We start from the raw sequence: 14,775 nt of genomic DNA, 5'->3' as shown, positions 1-14,775 counted from the left end.
TTGTTAATGTGTGAAAGTTAAATATTTAAAAAAAATATCTTTTGAATTTCGCGCCCTGCACTTGAGCTGGATGTTGTCATAAGTGTACCGGTGTCGGGCTGCACCCCAAACAGGTTAAGGGCTTGTAAGCATTTCACTGTAAGGTCTACCTCACCTGTTTGTATTTGGCGCATGTGACAAATAACAGATTTGATTGGAGAAAACTGAGGATGAATCAACAACATTGTAGTTACTCCACAATATAAACCTAATTGACATAGTGAAAAGAAAGAAGCCTACATAGAATAAAAATATTCCAAAACATGCATCCTGTTTGCAACAAGGCACTAAAGTAATACTGCAAAAATATCTGGCAAAGCAATTCCCTTTTTGTCCTTAATACAAAGTATTATGTTTGGGGCAATTCCAATGACACGCATTACCGTACCACTCTCCATATTTTCAAGCACAGCAGTGGCTACATCATGTTATGGGTATGCTTGTAATCATTAAGGACAGGGGAGTTTTTCAGGGTAAAAAATATATATACGTAATGGCGCTAAGCACAAGCAAAAACAATGTTTCAGCCTGCTTTGCACCAGACACTGGGAGATTAATTCCCCTTTCAGCAGAACAATAACTTAAAACACAAGGCCAAATCTATACTGGAGTTGCTTACCAAAAAGGCAGTGAATGTTCCTGAGTGGTCGAGTTACCGTTTTGACTTAAATCTACTTGAAAATCAATGGCAAGACCTGAAAATGGTTGTCTAGCAATGATCAACAATCAATTTGACAGAATTAGAAGAATTTTCTCAAGAATAATGGGAAAATGTTGCACAATCCAGGCACCAAAGGTGCTTCTACAAAGTATTGACTCAGGGGTGTTAATGCTTATGTAAATTAGATCTGTATTAATTTCAATAAATTCACTAGAATTTCTATAAAAATGTTTTCATTTTGTCATTATGGGGTATTTTGTGAGTAGATGGGTGAAAAAAAATGTATTTATCCATTTTGAATTGAGGCTGTAACAACAAAATGTGGAATAAGTCAAGGGTTATGAATACTTTCTGAAGGCACTGTCAATCCCAAATACAGAAAGAAAATAAATAATGATTATGTTATGGTAGCTAGCTAAGCCTTTTTATTTACAGTTGAATGCAATAAATTAATTAGCTATAGTATGGTCATCTACTGTAGCTAGTAGTGTTGCACAGTATACTGACATTTCGGTACTTTTTCAATACTAGAACATAAAAAACAGTTTGGTACTAGAATTTGTCACTTTACAATGCAAGAATCCAGCCTACAAAGCTGGAAGCTACTGGTAACTTTCCTTGCTAGCTCACAGCTGTAGCTAAAACATATATTCACTATCCTAGTACTTTGTGATACCATAACGCAAAATTAGCTGATTTTAAAGCTGATGCCACTAAAACCATATTCATTTGCAGTTGCTCTCACGTCTCTTCCAAAGATGATCTATTGTTTCAGCGAACTGACAGAGGATCTCAATTGCATTCAACTCCTCTCCTCTGACTTTCTCAAACAATGGGTTTTGAGGAGGACAGAGGTCCCTCTCCTCTGACCTCCTCCAATGGGTTTTAAGGAGGCGAGAAGAGGAGTTGAATGCAATTGAGATCCTCTGTCAGTTCGCTGAGACAATAGATCATCTTTGGAAGAGACGTGAGAGAGCAACTGCAAATTAATATGGTTTTGGTGGCATCAGCTTTAAAATCAGCTAATTTTGCGTATGCAATATGATTCCTGTGTGTGTGGACGTGTTTAACTATTCTTGTGGGGACCAGAAGTCCTCAAGAATAGTAAACAAACTAAAATTTGATCAACTGGGGACATTTTGTTTGTCCCCACAAGGTCAAATGCTATTTCTAAAGGGTTAAGGTTAGAATTAGGGTTAGGAGCTAGGGTTGGGTTTTGGGGTTAGGAGCTAGGGTTAGTTTTAGGGTTAGGAGCTAGGGTAAGAGTACAGCTTAGGTTTATGGTTAGGGAAAATAAGATTTTAAATGGGATGGAATTGTGTGTCCCCACAAGTTTAGCTGTACAAGACTGTGTGTGTGTGTGTGTGAGAAGAAGTCTCAGATGGGCCACCCCCTCTTACCTCGTGAATGACGTCATTACTGGTTAAAGAGACAGCATACACTTTTGTAAAATCTATGCAAATGTTGTTGATCAGTACAATAAAAGACCCAAAAGGAAGGGAAACAGATTGTCATCTGTATCCCCATGAAATAAGCCAAAACAAGCTCAATAACTCAATACATGCACACACTACTATTAAATATGCATTCACCTGTACTGTGAATAGGCCTAGGCTACATCTTGATTAATCCAGTTTGACAAAGATTTACCATTCAAATAAATTATTACCATTGGGTGTTCAGTAGTCAGATTACTAAAAACAAAGTCAAATTGGTTGTTTAATTGATTGATTAATGCATACATGCCTCTGAAATGTTGACATAAAAACATTTGAATGTAATGATATTTAACTAATATTGTGTGACTTCGGCTAATATGCCTTCTTTTTTTGCAGTGGTATCGAGTATTGTGACGGTATTAAGTATCCTAGTGCTAAACCTGGTATCGAAGTCACAATTTTGGTATGGTAACAGAAGATGCTTAGTAAAATTAGGATTGCAGTAGCTTTAGCCTAATAATGGACTAAAGGAGCCTAACATTACTCTTTATAGTCCAAGGACCTTACATGTTCTGCTTAGAGGTGAATTGGCTTTGACAGCCAAAACAGGCTAATACTCCTTCTAAACGTGAATCGACTGTCAATTGCGGTACTGTTCTAGAAACAAAGCACTCTACTTCCATATTACATAAAAATAATTTCACAAATACAAAATATACACTTACTGTACAGCCAGAGGTTGGTGACACCTTAATTGGGGAATACGGGCTCATAGTAATGGCTGGAATAATGGAACGGTATCAAATACATTAACATGGTTTCCATTTGGTTGATACAATTCCATTCCAGCCACTAATATGAGCAATCCTCCCCTCAGCAAACTACTGTGCCGTACACCGTTTTAACACAGTATTTTTCAGGGACAAGTCGGCATCCGTCCTCGTTAACACAGGTGTTCGAAGACGCAGATAGCCAATTAGCACAGTTACGAGAGAAAAAGTATTGCTGATATGAAAAATACGTTCCTTATGTTTCCAAAACTGTACGAATTCAATGCGTTTTGACGTTCAGAACGAACGTCGGGCTCTTAAAGTATCTTCTGGCCGGAGAAGTTATCTTCAATGGGCGCTGAAGGTAGTAAGCTAGCGTCTATGAATGTGTTAGCTTTAGCCTAGCTTGATGTGAGATGTAGCTACGTTACGCCTCAATATGTGCTCAGGAGGTGACGCAGAAAGCAGCTGCAACATTTCAAGAAGTTGCAGCTGAATACAAAATGGTTAGTTACATAATTCACTGTAACTAAGCTCACTATGACAGTCAAATGCTAGCTAGCTGGCTGTGTCGCCAGCAAGCAGGCTAGCTATCTGGAATGACCACTGACTGTCGTAAACAACTCAGGGGAACAATGGGCAGGGTTTTTGTTGTTTTAGCCGATTGTTTTACAGGAATTATTATTGGTAAATTGAAAACGATTTCAACAGATGCATGTTCATGAAAGTAGCGATGACTCAAACCATTATTGTCAGTGTCTGTAGAAATATAATACCCGTTATATAGCTAACGGTAGCTGTCATTCAGAAAAACAAGTCATTACCGACCACTACCAGGAGAAAAAATATATATATATTTGACAGTCATGAAAGAGCATCAGCAATTCCTAATAATGCACACACCTTACACTAACGATTTTTTCCCCGTTTGAAATTCACCAGTATATATTTCTATATATCAATAAATGGACCTGTTTACCTGTTAGAGTCTCTACACTCCACAGGGCGCCGCCATCTTGAACACATCACAGCCCATCCCTCTTTAATCAACCTCCGCTGACTTGCACGCAAAGTAATCCCTTATTAGCGAGCCATTCAGAATCTGACACTGACTAGTCTATTTACCTAAATAATGCTACAGCTAGGCTCATTTAAATACTTCCATTCTGCTTCAATCATATTTCAGTGCACCGCACTCCTCATGTCCTCACTCCACGAGAAACTTGCCATTGTTTTTCTCATAGGTGGAGGGATGAATGTATGTGTACTGCGGTTTTCGCGTGACGGGCATGAGTCAGGTAATGAGCGCATGCGCTGAATAGAATGGCAACTTTCTAAGAATGGCCGGATTCGATTATGCTAAAACACAGTCTCATTTAAAAATCTTCCCAGTTTGAAATAGTTTCCAAACCTTTTATTTTTTATTAACAACAAATCAATACAAAAAGTACATGGGGAACACAAGTATGTATAAAGAATATACAAAGGACATCTGTGCTAGGGGGTACAATATCCCATTACACAAGGACCTTAAGGGACATACACACATTTATAATTCTAACAGCTTTTTTGTTGGCAGAGTATTTCATTGTCTTAAAATATAGTTAAATGTATTTTTGCAAGATAACAAAATGTGGTGAATTGTTTGTAAATGTACATTAGTGAATATGAAATTTGTCCAAAAGAATAATGAAATTAATTACATAAGATTGTTTCAACTTATTTCTATCGTAAGTAAAGAATCCAATCACTACATCTTTCCATAATATTGTAAAATCTTCATAAATGTATTCAATTATAAATGTACTGATGTCATGCCACAGATTCCTTACATTAATACAATGCCAAAAAAGATGAAACACTGTTTCTGTGTGGTCATCACAAAAGGTACAATTTTAATTTGTGTTTTTTTTAAACATCTTCATGTAGTGGTTGGCAGGATAATATTTATGAATAATTTTAAAGGAAACTTCCTTCATTTGTTTAAAAAGTAGGTATGTGTGTGGCAACATCCACACTTTTCCCCAACAGATATTATCAATAAAACCATTCCAATAAGGCATGACATAATGTATTGATAGATACAACATCCTGTTGAAACAAGGCTGGTATAGCTCTATTGTTGTTGAATGGACTTAAAGAAAAACTAAATCTTTCCTACTGATGAGTCAACAGGGTTGCACCTGAGGGAATGGCATCTAAAACAATTGCAAAATCTTTAGGTGTTGCAAGGATCTTGTGAAGTGATAAGAATGCCCTATAATGAAGTAAAAGACCCTCTGCATTTACCAGTTGGCTCACCAATAGGATATCATTTCAGAACCAATATTCTAAAAACGAAGAAGTATTTTTTTTACAATATGTCCCCATTATTCCATATACAATATCTGTTTGGAGAAAAACCCAATCCTTCATGGCACCGTTCAATGGCCCGTGACGTGAACGGGCAAAAGCGGTGAAGGAGGAGCACCGATCTCTAATCTGCGTATCTCCGTCAAAAAGGCAGCATGGTGCATCGTCCTGAAACATCTCTTGTCCATAAAATCCATGTTTGAATTTTCAACTAAATTTTCGTTAGGAAGGCAGATAACGTGTTTTATAAAAAGCAATCACATGCATGTGAAAACACAGAATCCTACTAATTAGGGTACTCCATGTTCTTAACTACGCCACTTTTGTTTGAGTCAATTTCGCCATGGGATTTGAACGGGGCACCTGGTTCACACCCGGGAGGCAGCCCGGTGTCACGGCCGTCGTCGGAAGGAGACCAAGGTGCAGCGTGGTGAGCGTACATTTTCTTTTATTATAGTAAATGTCGCCAAGAAAACAAAGAACCGACCGTGAAGCTTAACAGGGCATTAGTGCCACTAACAAAGATAACTACCCACAAACACCAAAGGAAAAAAGGCTGCCTAAATATGATTCCCAATCAGAGACAACGATAGACAGCTGTCCCTGATTGAGAACCATACCCGGCCAAAACATAGAAATACAAAACATAGAAATAAAGAAACTAGAATGCCCACCCTAGTCACACCCTGGCCTAACCAAAATAGAGAATTAAAGCCTCTCTATGGCCCCCCCCCCCCCCCCCCCCCCAAAGGTGTAAACTCCGGCCGCAAAACCTGACTCTATGGGGGAGGGTCCGAGTGGGCATCTATTCACGGCGGCGGCTCCGGTGTGGGACGTAGACCCCGCTCCACCTCTGGCTCCCCCCACTTTGGTGGCGCCTCTGGTGCGGGGACTCTCGTCGCCGACCCCGGACTGGGGACCCTCGCTGCAGGCCCCGGACTGGGGACCCTCGTTGCAGACCCCGGACTGGAGACCCTCGTTGCAGGCCCCGGACTGGGGACCCTCGTTGCAGGCCCCGGACTGGGGACCGTCGCTGGAGGCCCCGGACTGGGGACCGTCGCTGGAGGCTCCGGACTGGGGACCGCCGCTGGAGGCTCCGGACTGGGGACCGTCGCTGGAGGCTCCGGACAGGGGACCGTTGCTGGAGGCTTCGTGCCATGGATCCTTGCTGCAGGCTCCGGGCCATGGATCATCGCTGGAGGCTTCGTGCCATGAATCATCGCTGGAGGCTTCGTGCCATGGATCATCGTTGGAGGCTTCATGCCATGGATCATCGCTGGAGGCTTCGTGCCATGGATCACCACTGGAGGCTTCGTGCCATGGATCATCGCTGGAGGCTTCGTGCCATGGATCATCACTGGAGTGAGGAGACGTATGGACAGCCTGGTGCGTGGAGCTGCCACTGGGCTTACCAGGCTGGGGAGACATACAGGAGGCCTGGTACTGGGAGCAGGCACAGAACTCACCAGGCTGGGGAGACATACTGGAGGCCTGGTTCTGGGAGCAGGCACAGGACTCACCAGGCTGGGGAGACATACTGGAGGCCTGGTTCTTGGAGCAGGCACCGGATACACTGGGCCGTGGAGGCGCACTGGAGGTCTCGAGCGTAGAGCCTGCACAACCCGTTCTGGCTGGATGGTTACCTTCGCCCGGCAAAGGCAAGGCGCTGGCACAGGACGCACTGGGCTGTGCAGACGCACCCGAGACACAGTGCGAGGAGCCGACGCAGGATATCCTGGGCCGTAGAGACGCACTGGCGGCCAGATGCGCTGAGCCAGCACCATCCGTCCTGGCTGGATGCCCACTCTGGCCCGGCCGATGCGGGGAGCTGGAATATAGCGCACCGGGCTGTGAACGCGCACTGGAGACACTGTGCGCTCCACCGCATAACACGGTGCCTGACCAGTACCACGCTCCCTACGGTAAGCACGAGGAGTTGGCTCAGGTCTCCAACCTGACTCAGCCAATCTATTCATGTGCCCCCCCCAAAAAAAAGTGGGGAGTGGCCTCTCGGTCTTTAGTGCCAGCCGTGACCCTGTGTAATCCTGGGCCCTTTTTCTAGCTGCCTCCGCTTTCCTCGCTGTGTCACGCCCTGACCGTAGAGAGCTTTTTATGTCTCTATTTTGGTTTGGTCAGGGTGTGATTTGGGTGGGCATTCTATGTTCCTTTTTCTATGATTTGTATTTCTGTGTGTTTGGCCGGGTGTGGTTCTTAATCAGAGGCAGCTGGCTATCGTTGTCTCTGATTGAGAACCATACTTAGGTTGCCTTTTCCCACCTGTATTTGTGGGTAGTTGTCTATGTGTTGTTGCCTGTCAGCACTCATTTTTGTATAGCTTCACAGTTCGCTTGTTATTTTGTTAGTTTGTTTAGTGTTCGTTCTTTAAATAAATTAGTATGTACGCATCCCACGCTGCGCTTTGGTCTCCTCTCTTTGACGGCCGTGACACGCTGCTTCCACCTGCTCCCAGGGCAGGCGATCCCTCCCCGCCAGGATCTCCTCCCACGTCCAGGATCCTTTCCCATTCAAAATGTCCTCCCACGTCCATTCCTCCTTACCATGCTGCTTGGTCCGTTTGTGGTGGGTAGTTCTGTCACGGCCGTCGTCAGAAGGAGACCAAGGTGCAGTGTGGTGAGCGTACATTTTCTTTTATTATAGTAAATGTCGCCAACAAAACAAGAAAACAAAGAACCGACCGTGAAGCTTAACAGGGCATTAGTGCCACTAACAAAGATAACTACCCACAAACACCAAAGGGAAAAAGTCTGCCTAAGTATGATTCCCAATCAGAGACAACGATAGACAGCTGTCCCTGATTGAGAACCATACATAGAACATAGAAACATAGAAATAAAGAAACTAGAATTCCCACCCTAGTCACACCATGGCCTAATCAAAATAGAGAATAAAAGCCTCTCTATGGCCAGGGCGTGACACCCGGTTACAAAATAAATACAATCAATGTTCACCCGTTGCAAAACACTCCCGGGCTACATTAAAAGAATCCCCTCAGTAATGCCGGGGTCTCTAGCTAGTCGAAACTCGGAAATTCCAGACTTGCTAACTGATTGAACGCCGCACGTGTATAATAACAAGCAGTTAGCAAGTCGGAAATGTACGAGTTTCCTAGTTCCGATTCCCATTGAAGTAGAAATGTAAAATGGTTAAAGTTATGGTTATGGTTAGGATAAGGTTAGGGTTTAGGGTATGGCGCTATCCCAAGGATCCCGGAAAGACCATAATCATAATAATAGGCAGGTCAAACTTTCTTATTTTTAAAACATTTCTGGAATATTATCCAATCAATGAATCATAGCCGATTCTTGTGCTCACAAATTGAAATGTGCAACACAGAAATATTTTCTAAATGTTAGCTGATGGTGTTATTACATTATACAAACCAAGCATCTCTTAACTTATTTACCACTCAAAGCAGTTTAACTATCAATATGATTTCCTTGACCACAGCTATTAGTTTAGATAAAGAAAGATTTGTGAACATAAACCTAATGTAGGAGATCCCAGGTTTTGCTGGAGAGAGGGGAGACATGGTTTTATGGGAGGCATTGTTTAACTGTTCCATCAGATGTTGCCTCACTATAAAACCATGCCTCCCTTCTTTCTAGCCTATTAGTAGCTTTCTATGGACATTACATTTGATTAACTAAATGTTGTCGTGAAAAGTGCACAGTAGGCAAGGGCTACATGTATTAGTGAACAAATAATGGCAGCATAATGTTGTTTATATTGTTTATGAATTTGTAGATTTAAAAAGAAGCTTAAAATAATACAGGAGATACCAAAACCCAATAGTACATTATTGGCTTGCACATTGGGGCGCTACTGCCCCAAAATGCCCCTTGATAAACCCAGTCAAACCATTCAATACGCTTGCACTGCCCTCTTCTGGGACCAAAAAATATCCCAAGATGATGAAGATATTGTCAATAAAAACATTGACTCTGTGACAGAGGCACTGTTGGCGGTGGAGGTTTCAGTGGAGGCATACAAATGGATGGATCCAGTGATAAAATGATGACATAAAGAGCCGTTGTGTTGAAACACCGTGCGATGTTTAACGGTGAGAATCGCAGAATGGTGAACTTACTAAATGACTGAAGAGTTTGACTGTGTGATATTAGGTTGCTTCTTGTGTAAATATTTTCCGTCTGGATTTTAATGATTTTTAATGATTTGCTTCTTGTGTAAATATTTTCCGTCTGGATTTTAATGACTTGTATGGGATAGCACCATCACTTTTATTAGTGAAGAATTAAAGGCGACAAACTACACACGTTTAAAACAAAAATAACAAACAGGACTATGAAAGGACACAGAGTACACTCAAGATAAACTAAAAAACAAGTTGACCAGTCAATAAATCAAACAGGCTTCAATCATGCCTGAAACATACCCTGTGTATGGCAACGTTACCCCTGTATCATCAGAAAGGGAATGACCTGGGGTTAATAGCATAGCTGGAACACTCAATCAATAGGACCATACCATTATTAACCAATCAATAATTATCTGGTTTAAGCATGGAATCTTATTTAAAAAATAAGGTTACACATCCACAATTACCCTATGCTTCAATTATGTAGAACCCTGCATTAAGCAGTAATATACTGTGATAGCCTACACTTCCCCTTGGGACTTGGTCACCTTTACAATCAACCACCCAGGATAATTGTTGTTCCCATGACATGTCCTAACTGAGCATGGCAATAGAAATACAAGGCACCTAAGACGTCATGTAGGCTGGGCCTATTTCTCTTGATGAAGGCCTAATCTCACAATGCTTCCTTCCCCAACATTCTTCAGACATTGTGTCAGTCAAACCACCCTGCAACTAACTCAAAATTGTAGGCTACTAGTCATCAAGCCTCTTAAAACTATGAGTTCACTTTTATGGATTGATTTATAGGCCTATTGCTCTGTAACCAATTCAATAGTCTATACACAGAGCAATAAAGCAGACTCAAATGTTTGCAAGCAAATATCTGTTTTACCCTCAACAATAGCCAACAGCGGTCAACCTATCCTGCAAACGAAAATGATCGATCAAGCCATCCGCACTGTAGAATTAGTGTGCGCGCATGCACTGCACATTATGGTATCACGGGGAATAAGCTTGACAGGAGTAATTTATAATTGACAGCAGTGAATTGTGTGATGATGATGATGTGATGTTTATACCCAGTAACTTCATTCAAAAAGTGAGGCAAATTGTATTGACTTTATTCAAACTCTTTTGATTTCAGTTTGGTAGTATCATGCATCATCCCTGGAAGCACATGCCTCCAGTGTCGGATTTAAGGGCGGGCTTTAGGGTTCCTGGCCCGCCCTACCGTACCTCCTTGCCCATCGAAATAAAATATTCAAATATTGATAACTTATTTGACCGAGACGTGCGCAGACAGAAAGACGCATCAATCTCAGTTAAATCATCCGAACAAGCGAAACAGTGCCCCGCTGTCTCAGTATGTGTAGACCTTGTATCTGATACGGTCTGGACCAAAATATCTTGGCATGTCATACCATTTCTGACCAGACAGCATCAGATACATGGGCTACATATAGAGGGGCGCTGTTTCGTTCGCTTGGATGCTTTCTCCGGTGATATAGTTTCAGCAGAGAGGAAGAGGCGATTTCTCCGGTGATATAGTTTCAGCGGAGAGGAAGAGGCAAAGCGAGAGAGCTCACTCTCGCTAAAATTTGTCCAATATAAGCCCAATGCATTTTTATAGGAATAATACGCAGACTTAAGCTTGTCGCCTGCCTTCCCACCTTTGGGACAATGACTCCCATTGTTAGGGCGGATACATGAGCATCTCGTCATTATATACAAAAATCTCTGGTTTCAGCCTCTTGCGAATTAGAAAGGAAAGTTGCCGGGTGCACAGTGTGCCCTGTTAGGATGCTGGAATGCCCTAAAATAAATTGTTCCGCCAAAATTATATAATTACTCCTGTCTAAATAAAATCTTTAAAAATACTTCACCAGGGAGCATGACTTAGACACAGAGGTTCATTAGCTTATTTAAAAAAAATAGCTGTGGATTGTTTCAAATCACAAGTTGTTAGGAGAATTTTGTTCTCATGTTCATTAACCAATTCAATTAAAATACTCTGTCTGTTACTAAGAATTTGTAAGGTTCTTATTAAAATGAAACAGACAGAGGCCAGTCTACTTAGTCAGCAGGTTTATTTACGAGAGCTCTGCTTATCATTTCCTGTACATTAATCTATATACCTCACATTTCATCATAAATGTCCCTCCTCTCAGAAACAATGACAATATAGTTCACATTTCCTCTCCTTCTCATACATTGCCTGTCACCTGTTATACAATCTACTACAAGCCCAAGGTCTCTCCCCTCCCCGGGTGGGGACATAATGTCCTGAAAGGAACACAGTAGTACGGCTTGTCTGTCGATAGCTCCTCTTATCTCATACATTGTCTCACACTTGCACCCTGCTTACATACTAAAAAGGAACAAAAAGTCCTTGTACTAGTTCTGACTAAAACTACACACATCAGATTTAGATTTATGATTCTAATAAATTTCATACAATCATACAGTGACAGGGTAGAATTCTGTTAGTTATAGTTCTACGTTAAATGTATACATTATTTAGTCATTATTCATAAAATTCATAACAATCCACCCTATGACTAAATATTATTCACACAATCCCACATCTATTTTTTATTAGGAATATCAATTATACCCAAAAAATCTAAATCAATAATCAACCACAAAATCAACCACACACAAACCAATATATGTATTTACAATGACTGTTCTAAGCCTACATCAGAATCATAACTCTTCTTATCAGGATTTTCGTTAAAATCTTCATCAAAGAACAGTCTAAACATAAAAACAAGAAGAAACCTAAACATTAAAAATGGTCTCATGTAACATAAGCTCCTCATAAGTGCAGGAGCCTGGTCCATCTACTAGGTCTGGGGTCATTTATTCATCATTCCACTGGTCAGAGCTCGGAATCGGTCCGTATCTCACCATCTGTTGCGTCATCGATTTCTCCAGAGTCCTGGAAATGAGACCTCTCACGCAACATCCGCACAAAACTAACACAGTCACACAGGTGAAGGTTGCCCACAATACAGTGATCATGACATTTTTCCATTTCCCAAACACACTGTCAAACCAACTCGTCCAAGAAGTATCTACCCCAGAGATTTCTGCTAGTTAAACCAGCCAGGGCCTTGGTCACTGATCCGTCTGATATGTGTTATTTGGGATGAAGGTACAACATTCTACTCCGAATATCACACACACCACCCTTCCAGCCAGTAACATATCCAATACTATCCTATGTAAATTCTATTGTCAAAAGATCCGGACGGATCACTCCTTCTCTCTCTCTTCTACCTGGCTCTAGGTTCTAGTGTTTGATAAGGGTGAAGGGCATGCCTAACTGCACTAGTGCACAACTACCGGTCCAATTGGTAGGAAGGTCAGGCCACCGCCTCACCTTTCCACAACCCACCAGACATCCGCTCTAGGCCTTTTCATCTGCCAGTCAGGTCCCTCATTGTCTTGTCAGTTGTAACATTCTCTGTCCTATTGCATGTTCTTACTTCCTCTACATCCCATCCGTGTGTGATGTAGTGAGCCATACAATAATAGTGTCTTCCTGTAACTGTGAAAGGGGGAAGTCTGGATGTAATGGGCACATGGGGATACAGATAATGCAGATCAATGCAACTGTCATTGTCTGGCTTCCCTGCCTTCATGAACAGCTTTACCATACATGCCATTCACCTGGATGTATCAATTCCATCAAATGGAAAGGGAATGGTTGTCAACTGAGGTTTTGCTGTGGCGCAGGCATAACCGTCTTCTTTCGCTACTGATCTGGCTGTATACTGAATCCATTCTAACCATAGGTTAGAATCCCCATAACCAGTTTCCACCTCAATCACTTCCTTAAGATCTTGTTTGGTATATCCTCACCGGTCCTTGGCTCTGGACTACTCTGCTGTCAGTATCTGTTTTGTCAGGGGCTCTGCTTGTATTCTGGCTTACTATAGAGCTATCACCTGCCCTAACCTCCTCTACCCGGAATGGCACTAGGGTATCAACCGAAACCTGGTCAAATCCAACATACCATAACCCTAGATCCTCTTTCATTACCTTTATGCAATACTTCTCTTGCTCCGGATTGCAGTCAAAAACCCTCACCTTCACTATACTCCACCTCCGTCCATACTGGGTATGTGGATTTATATAGCCCTCTCTCTCTGTGTGTGAGCTATGACCTGTGTCCATGAACTACACGGGGACCTGCACAGATATATTCCATAATGGCTCATAGTCCTAGACTGCCAAGGAGTCAGAGACCCCATTTGGTCTACATAGAACTCCACTGAGACATCCTTCCCAATCTCCACTCTAACTTCCTGTTTATCCAGAACAAGTGATCTCTTATGCTTGGTTAATACAAAATCCTCATCGTCTAAACTATGGGTCAAGTTACCACCTTCTGCATTCTCGGATGGGTCATGGTGTATTTAGGAATATTGCTCCCATAATAAGACACCTCCGACCAATCAGCACTCCTGTAAAGCCCCACCCTTTCCCGGGGAACAGCATATCATCATCTAGAGGCCAGCCCATACTTTCACTTCTATGAACGCACACAGGGAGGACAGGGCGGGGTCAGGGAATCTTCGTTAGAGAGGTGACCCCCGAACCTTATTGGTTTCGGTTCTTCTAACACTGTGATTGTTCGGCAGTGTCAGTGTGTCTTACCCTCCTGCAATGTGTGATATGCCCCAGGTAGCTCTTTCAGCTATTCTCACTGTGAAGGCTGTCACCAGGAGTACTTGGTATGGCCCCTCCCAACGGGGCTGCTTCCCCTGTTCTCCTCAGGGACTGGATTGAGTGAATCACCTTTTCCTGTAATTCACCTGTAGAGCATAAAATCTTGGACATACGGGTTTGGTTAATAAACAGTCTTCTCATGTGTTCTGCTAGAACCTCACTCTGTCATTCTATTTGTTCTATCTGATTAGCTAGAATGTCACCCATTATTATCCTAGTAAACCAACTCTAGGGATAGTATCTTGACCTAATATTTCAGTTACCATAATTGTGTCCGCCAAGTAAGTTGGGAACGCTATATATATATTTTTTTAAATATTTATTTATTATTATTATCCAATAGGCCACAAAGTGTCCTATTCCATCCCCCCTGTGATACATGGCTCCGCCCTTGTATCAAATCTAAACAATTCTCTGTCAAGTGTCTTATCTACTCTAAGAGTTATGTGTGCTGCTTTGTAACCAGTAACCTTTCTCTCCTTTTTTATTTCACAGGCCCTAGTCAATGCTACTATTTCGGCCTGTTGTGCCGAATAATTTCTGGGCAATGCTTCCGTGTTAAACACCTTATTTCCAGAAACCTACTAAGCTTTCATTCCCCTTTTGCCTCCACTCAGTAACCGTGACCCATTCTGTGTCACTCCTATCTTGCTGATT

At 42.1% G+C, this 14,775-nt stretch overlaps 1 protein-coding gene across 1 annotated transcript in view; it reads right to left on the bottom strand.

Moving 5' to 3' along the window:
- LOC120025722 (hamartin-like) overlaps positions 1 to 4,000 on the bottom strand; it is a 28,253-nt gene extending 24,253 nt beyond the window's left edge. Inside the window, exon 1 of the mRNA XM_038970307.1 lies at positions 3,889 to 4,000. The gene's annotated coding sequence lies outside the window, so the exon portion shown is untranslated. The remainder of the gene's footprint in view (positions 1 to 3,888) is intronic.
- Positions 4,001 to 14,775: the final 10,775 nt, after the last annotated feature.

Source organism: Salvelinus namaycush, chromosome 31 (genome assembly GCF_016432855.1).
Source record: "Salvelinus namaycush isolate Seneca chromosome 31, SaNama_1.0, whole genome shotgun sequence".
Taxonomy (NCBI): Eukaryota; Metazoa; Chordata; class Actinopteri; order Salmoniformes; family Salmonidae; genus Salvelinus; species Salvelinus namaycush.
Note: the sequence above shows the minus strand (reverse complement) of the source record. Positions and strands in the feature narration are given on the sequence as shown.